This window comes from Elephantulus edwardii, unplaced genomic scaffold, assembly GCF_000299155.1.
Source record: "Elephantulus edwardii isolate Elephantulus edwardi_28Jun2011 unplaced genomic scaffold, EleEdw1.0 scaffold00092, whole genome shotgun sequence".
Classification (NCBI taxonomy): Eukaryota; Metazoa; Chordata; class Mammalia; order Macroscelidea; family Macroscelididae; genus Elephantulus; species Elephantulus edwardii.
Genome location: NW_006399842.1, coordinates 1482789 through 1495188, shown reverse-complemented (window position 1 = coordinate 1495188; position 12400 = coordinate 1482789). Strand labels below are relative to the sequence as shown.

General features: G+C 44.9%; 1 protein-coding gene across 1 annotated transcript in view; it reads left to right on the top strand.

Moving 5' to 3' along the window:
• Positions 1 to 12400, top strand: part of DAB2IP (DAB2 interacting protein) — a 146370-nt gene that overhangs the window by 37102 nt on the left and 96868 nt on the right. The gene's annotated exons all lie outside the window — the stretch shown is intronic.

Here is a 12400-nt window from a genome sequence, read left to right as displayed (position 1 = left end):
TAACGGCACACTTCTCCACATAGAGCCCAGCCTCTCGGATAATCTGCTCTGCATACAGGTTGAAAAGGTATGGAGATAGGACACATCCCTGGTGTACACCCTTCCAGAAGTCCAGGCTGGGTTTAGAAGGGGTCGTGGTACTAGGGATATTGGAGCTGATGTTAGATGGATCTTGGCTGAAAGCAAGGAATACCAGAAGAATGTATATCTGTGTTTCATTGATTATGCAAAGGCGTTTGATTACGTGGATCATAACAAACTGTGGCTGACTCTGAGAAGAATGGCAGTCACAGAACATTTAATTGTGCTAATGTGAAACCTATACTTGGACCAAGAGGCAGTCGTCAGAACAGAGCAGGGCAACACTGCATGAACCCACTAGGCACAGTTATTTATTTAATGTTCAGTTCGATAGGTTAGAAAAAGAGCTAATGGTTTATTTGGTTGGTTTACTGCAGAATGGGTTAAGCTGTGGCTTACAAGAAATATAACTGAAATGTTGGACCTGCCTTGGTATTGGTTATTTATATATATATATATTCAAAGGCAAGAGAAATGAACATGTTAGAGGGGCTTCATCAGACCAACCTACCAAGTGCCCAGAGGACACACTTTTTACTATAGTAGTGATGATTAAATTCCTTAAGGGAGCCCCAATGATCTGTGAAGACTGCTGCCATTCCTATTTTGCATAAGTTAGATTTGATAGTGGAAACTCATTGAATTAAGGAACCTAACTCCAAATTATTGAAGAGCAGTGATGTCAGTTTGAAGATTAAGGTGCATCTGATTCAGATAATGGTTTTTTCATTCACTTTCTATGCATCTGAGAGCTAGATAATCAATGAGGATTACAGAAGAATTGATGCCTTTGAACTGTGGTGTTGGAGAAGAGTACTGAATATCTCATAGACTCTCAAAAGAATGAACAGGTATGTCTTGGAGAAGGTGCAGCCAGAGTGCTCCTTGAAGGCACAAAATCCTCTCAAATGGACAAGGAAGCAACATCATGATAAGCAGAGAAAGGATTAAAGTTTAAAGTTATCAAAGATGTCAGGATTTCATTTTACTTGCATCCACAGTCAATGCCCATGGAAGTAGCAGTCACAAGATCAAATGTCATTGCATTGGGTATATCTGCTGCAAAAGGTTTCTTCAAAGTGTTGGAAAGCAAAGATGCCATGTAAGGTGGGCTTGATCCAAGCCAATAAAATCCTGGTTGCCTTTTGTGCATGTGGAAACTAGACAGTAAGGGAGACCAAAGAAAAATGGATGCTTGAAATTATGGTGTTGACTTCATCTCGTGTACTTTGAACATGTTTTCAAGAAGATCCAATTTCAGGAATATCCAATCCCTGGAGAAGAACATTTGGTGAGAGAGAAAAGGTCAGTGAAAACTAGGAAGGACCTCAATGAGATGACTATAGCAATATGCTCAAACATAGCAACAATTATGAGGATTGTACAAGACTGAGCAGTGTTTTCTTTGTTGTACATCAGGTCATGATGAATTGAAATGGACTCAGTGACACCTAGGAACAACAGCAGCTTTGGCCTGTTTATCGTGGGACTGAAAAACACTGCCAGTTTTACACTGGGCCCAGAATTAGAGACAGCTCTGTAACAAATTCAGGCTGTGGTGCAAGCCATTCTGCCACTTGGATTGTAAAATCTAGCTGATGCAATGGTTCTTTATGTGCCAGTGGCAAATAAAGATGGTGTTTGGAGTCTTTGGCATGTCTCTGTTCAAGAGTCTCATCTCAGACCCTTAGGGGTTTGGAGCAAAGTCTGCCATGCTCTGCAGGTAAGTACTGTTCTTTTTGATAAATGTGCCCTAGGGACAATCTCCTCCCACTGCCATTTTATAGCTTGGGAAACCCAGTGGAAGGTCAACTCTCAGTCAGTTCCAACTCACAGCAATGAGTTGAATTGAGTTTGAGAAACATCTTTCAGCTGCTTATTTGGCTTTAGTACAAACTGAACACTTAATCATGAGCCAAGTCATTATGCAACTTAAGCTGTCCATTACGAACTAGTTGTGTGACATGCATAGTGGCATTCCATAATTAAATGAAAGTGGTATATAATAGATGGAGTTCTTGTAGAACCTGAGGGCACACACAAGTTACATGAAAAAGTGACGCAAATGCCTATAGTTCCCACTTCTGTTATATTACTTTCCTTCTCCCTGTCTATGCCTGTGGCCTTTACAGGGAGTTTCTTATGATCATTGACTGAGAAAGAGAAAACTCATGCCTGGTTTATATATGATCTTCCATGATATGCAGACACCACTGGGAAATATTTCCGGCCTTTTCAGGGACTTGCCTGAAGGGCATTTATGAAGGGAGTGCTCCCAGAGGGCAGAGCTTCAAGCAGTGTATTACTTTTTTTAGAAGGAGAGATGACCAATTGTATTGGATTCATGGGCTATGGCTAATGGTTTGGCTGGACAGAGAGATGACCAATTGTATTGGATTCATGGGCTATGGCTAATGTTTTGGCTGGACAGTAAGGGACTTGGAAGGAATATCACTGGAAAAGGATGATGTGAATCTTCATATCTCTCATTGGACTGTTAATTGTCTTATTCTTTCTTCCTTGTTTGGTTAGAATAGAACTTTTCCTTCCCCCTCCTGTTTATAAAGCATAAGATATAAAAGAGCCAAGAGCCTTGTGTTGGGTTTTTAAATTTTTATTTCTTACTGGTTTGCTTACAAAGTTTGTATACATTGTTTCTCACACCAGATTTTTTCCATTTCCCCTCCCTCTACTCATCAAATTGTGTGACCCAGAGGGTAGTGTGTTGTATGTATGTGGTGTTTTTTTGAGTGTAGTGTGTTTTGAGTGTACATCTGTTGGTTGTATCATGTTCAGCCTAAGTATGACTTTGTAATTATCTTTATTTAGAGATTATTAGGATTTGAGGAGGTATGTAGGTACAAAGCTGACCATCACTGGACTGTAATGGCTTAGGTTTTATATATGTGTGCGCACACACACACACACACACACACACACACACACACACACACTCTCTCTTATTTAGCTATGCTTCTTAGTGGCTTGGCAGGTATTATTTAATGAGAAAATATGAACTGTCAATCAGTTGAAAGGAAATTTCCTTTAGGATGTGGTGCTCTGGTAAAGCTTTGGCTCTCTGGATCCTGTATCCAACTTAGCATCATCTGACCTCCAGTTCTTGGGATGTGAGCCATGCACCTGTCCTATGCTCTACAAATTTTGAACTTTCCTTAGTCCTGTTAGCCAGTTGCCTGGTATATGGCATGATTTTTTTTTTTTCAGCCCTTGCAACCACATGAGTCTAGATAAGCCTCTTGCTTGAGGCCTGACACATATCGCATCCCCCCCCCAAATTTGTGACTCACCAGCCTCCATAACTGTATGAACCATTGCCTTTAAATAAGTCAGTCTGTATCCCTACCTATGTATTTATCTATTGATCCACACTTCACTGGTTTTGCTCCCCTGAAGAACCTAGCCTAAGACACTACCATATAAATTGTAGGAGGGGATTTGGTTTTTAATGTCACTTCTGTAAACTTATGCTCTCTGTCCACTTCTAGCTAATGGCTGGAGCTAGCCATGCTGCCTGAAAGAGAAGGAATAAACATGATGATGATGGTAGCAACTAACATTTATTGTATTTTTTTTATTAGCACAAACACATTTATTTATTTATTTATTTATTTACTAACCAAAGGGATGATCCCACTTAAACCAACACTTTGAAATAGCTGCATGTAAAATATTTGTGGCAGAAATAATTGAACACAGTACTGAAAAAGAAGCAGCTGCAGTATGGAGAGCTGCTCATTGAACTGAGCTTATTCATTCTTATAACTAATTCCTTTACAAAGTAAAGATTTTATTGTATGTTTGATCTTATCCATGGTCTTTTCAATTACCTAAGCATCTGAAAGTTGGATAATGAATAGGAAGACCAAAGAAGAATCAGTGCCTTTGAGTTATAGCAGAACAGCACTGAATATCCCACAGACTGTCAAACAAACAAGTCTCTCTTGGAGGAAGTGCAACTGCGTTACTCCTTAGAGGCAGAGATCGTGAAATTTCAGCTCACACACTTTGAGCCTATTGTCAGGAGGGGTTAGTCCTTGGGAAAAGACATCATGCAGGGTAGGGCAGAGGGTCAGAGCAAGAGAGGAAGACCCTCAACAAGATAAAGAGACTGTAACAATTGACTTGAGCATATGAGAAATGCTGAGGATGGCACAAGATTCCAGTCTGTTGTCCATAGGGCTTCTATGAGTTGAAGTCAACTTGAAGCCATCTCAATGCTACCTAACAACAACAGCAACATTCAATGTGTTAAATTCGTTGTATACATGAGCTCATTGAAGTCATATGTGAGGGGTGGCTGCAGTTACTGGCACTTCCCAGCAGAGGAAACAGATTTGGGGTTAAGTTACTCATGTTAGATGCCACAGCCATGAAGTAGTGGAATCCTCTACTACATACCCTTTCATAAAAACAGATAAAATTGTTTGCATTTTACTTGAGGAATATCCTTATAGGACAGGTAGAACAGCCTTCTAGCGTTTCTAAGGCTGTAAGTCTCTGGACATACACTGTCACATCTTCCTCCAGTGACTCAGGCTGATAGGTTTCAACCTCTGACTTGTTAGTTAACAAAGTACTTGAACCACAGCGCTGGAGTTTCAAGTATGAGGATGATGGCCAGAGGGAGAAATGTTTGGCAGATGCCTCCAGCTCTGGATAGGGGTGGGGCCCTGCAGATTAGTTTGCCAGGAGTCAGGACTCCAGGAATCCACACTGTTAAGGAATGGTGGAGACAAGTTTTCAGGGTGCAGGAGAGGCAAACAGGCTGTGCCTCTGAGGCCGCCACAATTGAAGCATGGAACAGAGAATGTGGCAGCAACAGCAGGGCGTTCTTTTCCCTCCTTGAGGCTGAGATCTGGGCTCCCAACTCACATTATGGGGGCACTTTCCTTGTCTATAAGGGTACTCATGAGTGTTAGTGCAGGTAGGCTGGTGTGTTTGGGTGTATCAGCTTATGTGTGAGTCTAATTCTGTGTATTTGCCAGATGACAGCTGAGTCTGTGGGTGGATGTATATACTTATTTCTGTGTATTCCTATGTTTATCTGTGTGTTTCATGCGTCTCTTTGTGTGTGTGCCAATCCCTCCCTGTGTACATGCATTTCTTTGTATCTCTCTCTCTCTGTGCGTGTGTGTGTGTGTGTGTGTGTGTGTGTGTGTACGATGATGAAAGAGAAGTGTATTCATTATTCATTCTGCAAATTAGAAGCAGACCAGTTACAAGGAGGAGGAAGTTAACAGTGTCCCAAATGTTTGATTTGTTGTATATAACTCCATGATTTCCAATATCAACTGTTCCTCCTCCGTTCAATTCTATGTTCCTTGAGTTCAGTGATTCACTGGAAGGTCTCACAGAGACTCTGGGTGCTTTGCAGAGACTGGTGAACTTTGGAGACAGGCAGTTGCGGTTCATTTGAATGCTGTTCCCATATAAGCCTCGAGTATGTTGGGGCTTTTATCCCACCCTTATCCTAACTCCTTGATATAGTAAATACTTCATCACAAAATAAACAGTTAATCAATAGCTAAGAAAGACATTGTAAACAATAAACCTTTGACCCACAAGAGGCTACTATGCTTGCATATGCGTTTCTTTGTAGGTGTTCCCTCTGTGTGTGCGTTTGCACTCTTGCGTGCTCTTACACTTACTACATGCTCACGCACAGGCTCTTGACCCTGTGTGTTTGCCAGATGACAGCTGAGCATGTGGGTGTATTTGCGTACTTCCTTCAGTGTATTCCTATGTTTGTGTGTGTGTTTCTGGTGCTTTTTCATGTGTCTTCCAGTTCCTGTCTACCTGCATTTATGTCTGTGTGTATGTGTGTGTTTCTGTGTTTAGTTGTGGTTGCCTGGCAGGATTTTAATGTCAAAATGGTCCTTGAGCATCACAGAAGCCCCTCTTGGGACTTTCCTGGAGGCTTTCATGGCCCAGCCATAGATTCTCTTTGTATTAAGACTCAAGTCACCTGGCTTTCACCTCTCTGGTAAAGTGGTGCATGGAAGGTCCTGTGGTTCAGGGAATACTGGCTGAGATTTTGGAGCAGTTTCCACAGACATAGGGTGACCTATGAGTGGGTGTCCATCAGAAAGGCACTGACTTAATCTTAGCTTAAAATATCCCTTCTCTTTCGCCTGTCCCAGTGTCTGACATTCCACTGTTAATGAGACATTCCCGAATCAGGATCCCTTTGATGGCACATACCTCCCAGGGGAGGTGGCCAGGGAAGCCAGATAGCCTGCTGACTGTTGAGTCTTGGGAACTGGGGAAGAAGGTGGGAGGAATAAAAGTGCATTTGAAGAACTCAGACTGAGCTAGAGAATTCCCTGGTGTTCTCATTGCTAAGCTTGGGAGTGTCCAGGTGGCCTCACCCCAGCAGCTGCTCAAGCTTTATAGACTCATCGAATAGTTATGCTAGAAAGTGGCTTGGTTGTGATTCAATTCAATCTCTCAGGTTACAGATGAGGAAAACTAAGGCCTGAAGGGAGGAACTCTAGGGAGCCTGGGGCTCTAGGAACATGGGAGGCTGCAATTTCAGAGAATACTGGATGAGAGATCAAGAGACCTCAGTTCTAGCTTCTCTCTGCTACTTCCCTGCTTGGTGACTCAGAGCACGTGCCCCAATTCTCTGGGCCTCGGGTTCCTCAATTGTATGATGTGTGGTCTGGGTTGGGTGTTGTTCTCTGTGGACTTTCCTGGCTCTATTCTGTGATTCCAGAAGCAGTCTTTCCCCTTCTCAGCTCTTTCCAGGAGCCTGTACCAGCCCACTAGGGCACGGTCTGCCTGCCAACAACACATGCACCCACCTAGCTTATCTCTTTTCCTTGGGATACTGATGTTTGGATGAGATCTTCCCCTCCCTTCCCAAGGAATTGTTTATTTAGATGTGCTTTTGGCATTTGGGCAAAGTCCCAGAAAGAGATGCTTTGAGAGACAGGCCCGTCAAAACAGCCTTCCTCCTTGAAGTCTCTGTTTGGCTATAGATCTTAGAAATGGCCAAAGGAGGGGGAGCTAAGTCTGGGCCAAGGGAGGGCCCATGAGTTTCTGTTCCATCCTGAGTACTCTCTTTGGGTCTCAGCTAGGTATCCAGTGCTCATCAAGAGTCAGAGGCACATTAGACCTTTCCACAGTGGGTATGGTACAGTGGTTGGTTATCAGGGGAAATGCGATGAAGGCAGGTCTACAAGAAGGATGCAGGGCCAAATAGGTGATGGGTCTGGGTGGGGAACTCACCCTTGATAAGGATCTACTCTGTCCCAGGCTTGGTGCTTTTACTCAGATGAGAATTGATGGCTTAGAGGCCATGGTGATTTGCTCACAGCTCCTAGCTTGTGATGCTGGAGCACAAAACCCATGGTCCCCCAGTGGCTGCCTCTTGGGTGGGGAATGAGGTGCAAGTGGTGCCAGAACTAAGAAGGCTTTCTTATCTATAAAAAGAGTGAACTCCTTGGACTTCTAGACCTAGGGACATACCTGTGAGTCCCTGTACATGGGGAAAAATGTACTTTCTTTTTTGTTTCTCCCCAGTCTGAGTCTGGGTACCTGAGGTGAGCACAGTGCCTAGGCCATAAGTGAGGAATATGGCTGAGCTGTCAGTCAGTTCTGTCTGTCAGCTTTGGCCTTTGGGGTGGTATTGTGTGTATGTAGACGGCCTCTGCCTGTTCACCCTTGGGGCCAAAACTCTTTGGTTATGGCCCTAGCTCTGTTACATAATAAACCTGCCACTGAGCCTCCCTTTCTCTCTGAAATCCAAAAGCACTCTGAGTTCTGGAGCTCATATCATTCCAAGGATTCCCCATAAGAGGCTATGGGCTGGTAACACAAGTATCCCCAGGGCCTGAGGGCTGTTGAGTGAGTTGTCACAGACGCAGAGTGACTTGGCAGATCAGGAGCTCAATAACTGGCAATTTATCATCATCATCATCATCAACCTTGGACTTGGTTGTAATGGGTAAATGAAGAAATCACATGCCTAGAATTCGGAAAGACCTTTGAGAAAGTCTCTCAAGACATCCTAGAACAGGAGCAGAATGGTGGGCCAGATGTCAGGAGTGTGGTGCACAGGTGGGAGCAAGAGTAGGGGAGTCGTTGGAAGACTCTTGGGACTGAGTTTTGGTCAGTGACCTGGCTAGGAGCCCAGGGGCCTGCAGATCAGTTGGAAGGGAAGATGTCAGGACAAAGAGGTGATCATCACAGAGAATAGAGGCCTAAAGAGCTGTCCACACCAAACTGAGAAACAGGCAGGGAGAATGGTGGCACCAGGTGGCAGCCTGGTGCAAAGACTCTGGGACCGTAAGTGTGGTGGTGCAGCTGTTAGCAAGCACAGCAGACACGGCCTTTTAATAGGCAGGGCACCAAGTCTGAGAGGGAGCAGTCTCCGTTCCCACAGACCAGGCAGGCTGCAAGTTGAGCTTTAGACATCAGCTCCTGTTGCAGTAAGTGAATGCATCCACCATAGCAGCCTCTCCCTGACCTGTGTGCTTTGTACCCCAGGAATCTCTGTGAGGTTGCTTTAGAAAATAGTGGTTGGTAAAAAGAGTTCAGAACTACCAAGTGGGATGACATACTGTGGCTCCAGGATCACTTTGTGAGAATGTACATTCATTTACTTTGTTGTCTTGTGCTGCTGTCAAAGAAATACCAAAAGGGTGAATGGCTTTAACAAAGGAGATCTGAATTCAAGGTGCTAGCTATAGGGGTATAGGAGAAGGTTTCCTCTCTGTGGGCTCTGAGAGAAGGTCCTTGTCTCTTTAATTTCTGGTTCTTAGCTCTGGGGAATTTCCACATGGCTTAGCATCTATCTTCCCCCATCTCTCCTTGCTTAATCTGCTCCTTTTACATTTTGTAAGAGATTGACTTAAGATCCACCCTACACTAATCCTGCATAACATTAACAAGGACAGTTCAAATGAGATTATAACTGCAGGCATTAAAGCTAGAATTTACAACACATTCATTTAGGGGACACAGTTGGGTGGACAACACTAACCATGATGCTAGCCCATCCCTAACCCCAAATAGTGTTTGGGCTCCTCAGAGCACCTTGACTTCCACAAGATGATCACATAAAAGTGTGTAAGATAAAAGAGGAAGCTGTACTGGACCACATCAGTAATAATAACAACGACAGTGTCTGCTATGTGTAGCTTGATTTTACTGGTGATATCTTAACTTATTTAATCCTCCCACACCCCTGTAAATAGGTTGAGCTTTTTTGTAGTTTGTTTTTGTTTTCCTCCAGATAAGGAGAATCCAGAGAGGCACAATAATTTCTTTATAACTTTCTTGGAAGGAGATTTGAACCCAAGCTTGAGCTGCCCTAAGAGGATGGCTTACCTTCCTGACAAAGGTGGGATAAACTCACAACTGCAGGGTGTGGTTAAGGGGAGCCCAGTGTTTGTAAGAGTGGAAGGGAATGGTTGTAGAAACCATGCCTAACCCTCACAGATGAACTGGACTCCACATATGTTACTGCACACTGGATGTTTTTAACAATCCTATACATTTATGTGTCAATTAGATGTGAGAATAACATCTGGTTTTCATTGAGTGTTTATTGTATACTGCACAGTGTGCTGAGAGCTTTATCTACATTGTTCTTCCTCATGCTTCCTGAACCCCCAACCCCTTGCACAGAGGGGTGAGGGCCTTGCCTGTCATCTCCTGGCTAGGGGCCCATGGAGCTGGGATGTGGGCTCTGCATGTTTACTTCCAGCTCTCAGCCCTCAGCCACTGAGCTGTCAGCAGACTTCACAGCAGCCCTGGAAAGTGGGCAGTAAGAACCCTGTTGTACAGAAAAAAGGGACAGCTTGTTTACTGCACCTTAGAGGCTGATTTAGGTCTAGAGCAAAATTTTGACTCTTCCTTTCTGAATTTGGGGTTGTAACTGCTTAATTAATTAATTAATTAATCAAATAATAAGACTTGCTTGTGAAGGGACAAAAAAGAAAAAAAAAAGTCTTTTCTCCAGATTCAGAACAAGGTGAGGAGTAGCCCTTGAGCCTCTCCACCCTCCTAGGTTCTCTCACAAACTGTTAGGCCGGGCTGGCAAAGGATTAGAATTCAAAGGCTTCCATTAAATTTGCTGTACAACCTCAGAAAGCCTTTTCCTCTCTCTGGGCCTTAGCCACCCTCTTAAAATACAGCTCCTTGCATCTGTGCCCCCTCCTAGCTATAGGTTTCTGAGATAATGCATATTTGTTCCACCTGCCGTATGCAAGACCCAGGTCTGTGTCCTCTGGGGCACACAAGGCCTTTCAGGGTAGAAGTGTGATATGGCAGTGGAGTCAATGGAGGGTTCCTCGTTCCTCTGAAGGATTATTTGCCTCATAACCTGAGGTCTCCAGCTTCTTGTTAATCTACATTCTGCTCACCTCAGTATTCATGGCTATCTTTATTTTTTTCCTTTTTTTCTTTTTGTTCCTGGCTGTCTTGATCACCTTGTCTAGTACATAGTAGATTCTCAGTAAATAATAAATAAGTGAAAGGTGAATGAATGAATATTAATGAATACTACATTGTCAAGGTCATTGTCAGGTAGGATGGGAAGAGGTATTGGCCAGAGTAGGCTTCAAAGAAGAGATTGCCTGTCAGAGGAGAGAAGTGTTGCTCCAAGGAGAGAAGTGAGGAGTGGCACAGATTTCACCCAGCCTCCTAGACGGCAGCAACCTTTTCCTTTTTTAACTCAGAAATGGGATAAAACTGTCACGATTGCTACATAATCAGCTGCATAAATTGTGAAGCATGCTTCATGGTTCTCTGTACCACGACAGTGTAACAATTGTAAAATTGTCATCAGTGTAGAAAATGAAAACAAAGGAAAAGTACAAGTCCATTGGGGGAACTTGCTTGACAACGACACCTGCGAGAGAAGCAGCCATCCAAGTTAACCAGGTGCACCCATCCCTGGCAAGAGGCCACGGTGGGGAGAGCTCAGAGCTTATGCTGAGGCCCAGGTTCCTGCCACTTCTGCCGTGTCTCCACAGAAGCTACTGCTCCTGCTGGTCACTCACCATTTGTGGTTTTCCTGGGAAACTGTTCACTACAGATTAGTAAGTAAGCACAATCAAACCAGTGCTTACTTGGCTTATCCGGTTATCTGACTCTGCTTCTGTGCTAAGCATTGCCGTATTTAAGGGCTCTCTCTCTGGAGGTCTGTTCTATAGCCCCTAGCACCTAAGAAACACTTGCTGGGCTGCAGCTGATGAGAATACCTGTTTGGGTGATACCTGACAGCTGTGACTTGGAGGATGCACAGATTCTTGACAAGCAGCCACAGGCAAAATAAGCAATATCCCATTCCCTTGTGTCTGCTGTATCACCTGGGAGTGAGGCTGGGTGGCGATTCCCAGAACGCTTCTCACTCAACTCCTAATGCAAGGAGCTCACCTCCCTCATTTTCCTCGTCATCACGCCATCTGGATGTTCCAAGTGCTAGCACTGCCCTGGCTGTGGCACTTGGAGAGCCCAGTACTCCATCACCTGTAAAGGGAATATTGTTTCAACCTGCATGTGTTGAGCCAGTTTCTTGCATTTAGACCAGAAGCTCTCTAGGTGAGAGGGAGTGGGTGAAGCTCCCTCCGTAGAGTCCTGGGCAATTGGGTACCTGGATAGATGGCCTACTTGCTATGCCCAGTTGAAGCTGCCTGTGGCTTTTCATACCTCCCTGAGTATCTGAGAGTGGCTATCCTGGCCACCCCCTGCTAGGGAGTCAGAAGCACTTTCAGAGCAGGGCTTGGCTTCCCTCAGACTTGGCTTCAAATCAGGAAGCATACAGTGAGATTACCTAGCAAACTCTTCATGCCTCTGGAACCCTTTCCAAGCCAGGCACTAGGGTCCCTAGTGCTATGGTGGTGTTGCCACTGCTGACTTTCACTTGCTCAAGGAAAGGTGCCCAGGATGGGATTCCAGGTGTTGGCCGGCGGGGCCTCCACGAGGAATTCGCGCCTGCTCTCAGAGCCTTGGTTTCCCCATTTGTTCAGCACCGTTTGCGAGAGCACCCACTTCGCAGATGAGGGAAGTCGCATTGTCAATAGCGGACGGGGTTGGGGGCGTGGATTCTTGTCACTGGGGGGTGTGTATGTATGTATGTGTCCTCATTCAGGGAAGACAGTGCAAGGCCGCCCGAAGGTGAGGGGGCGGCGGGTGGCTGAGGTTGGCGGAGGGAGGTGACCCCTCTTGCCCCTTCGTGCCCTGTCCCCCTCCCACCCCCAAGCCCAGGGGGGGCTCAGGCCGCCTCGGCCGCAGTCGGTGCGGCTCGGCTCAGCTCGGCGTCACCATGGCAACAGCGGCTTAAGGGGCG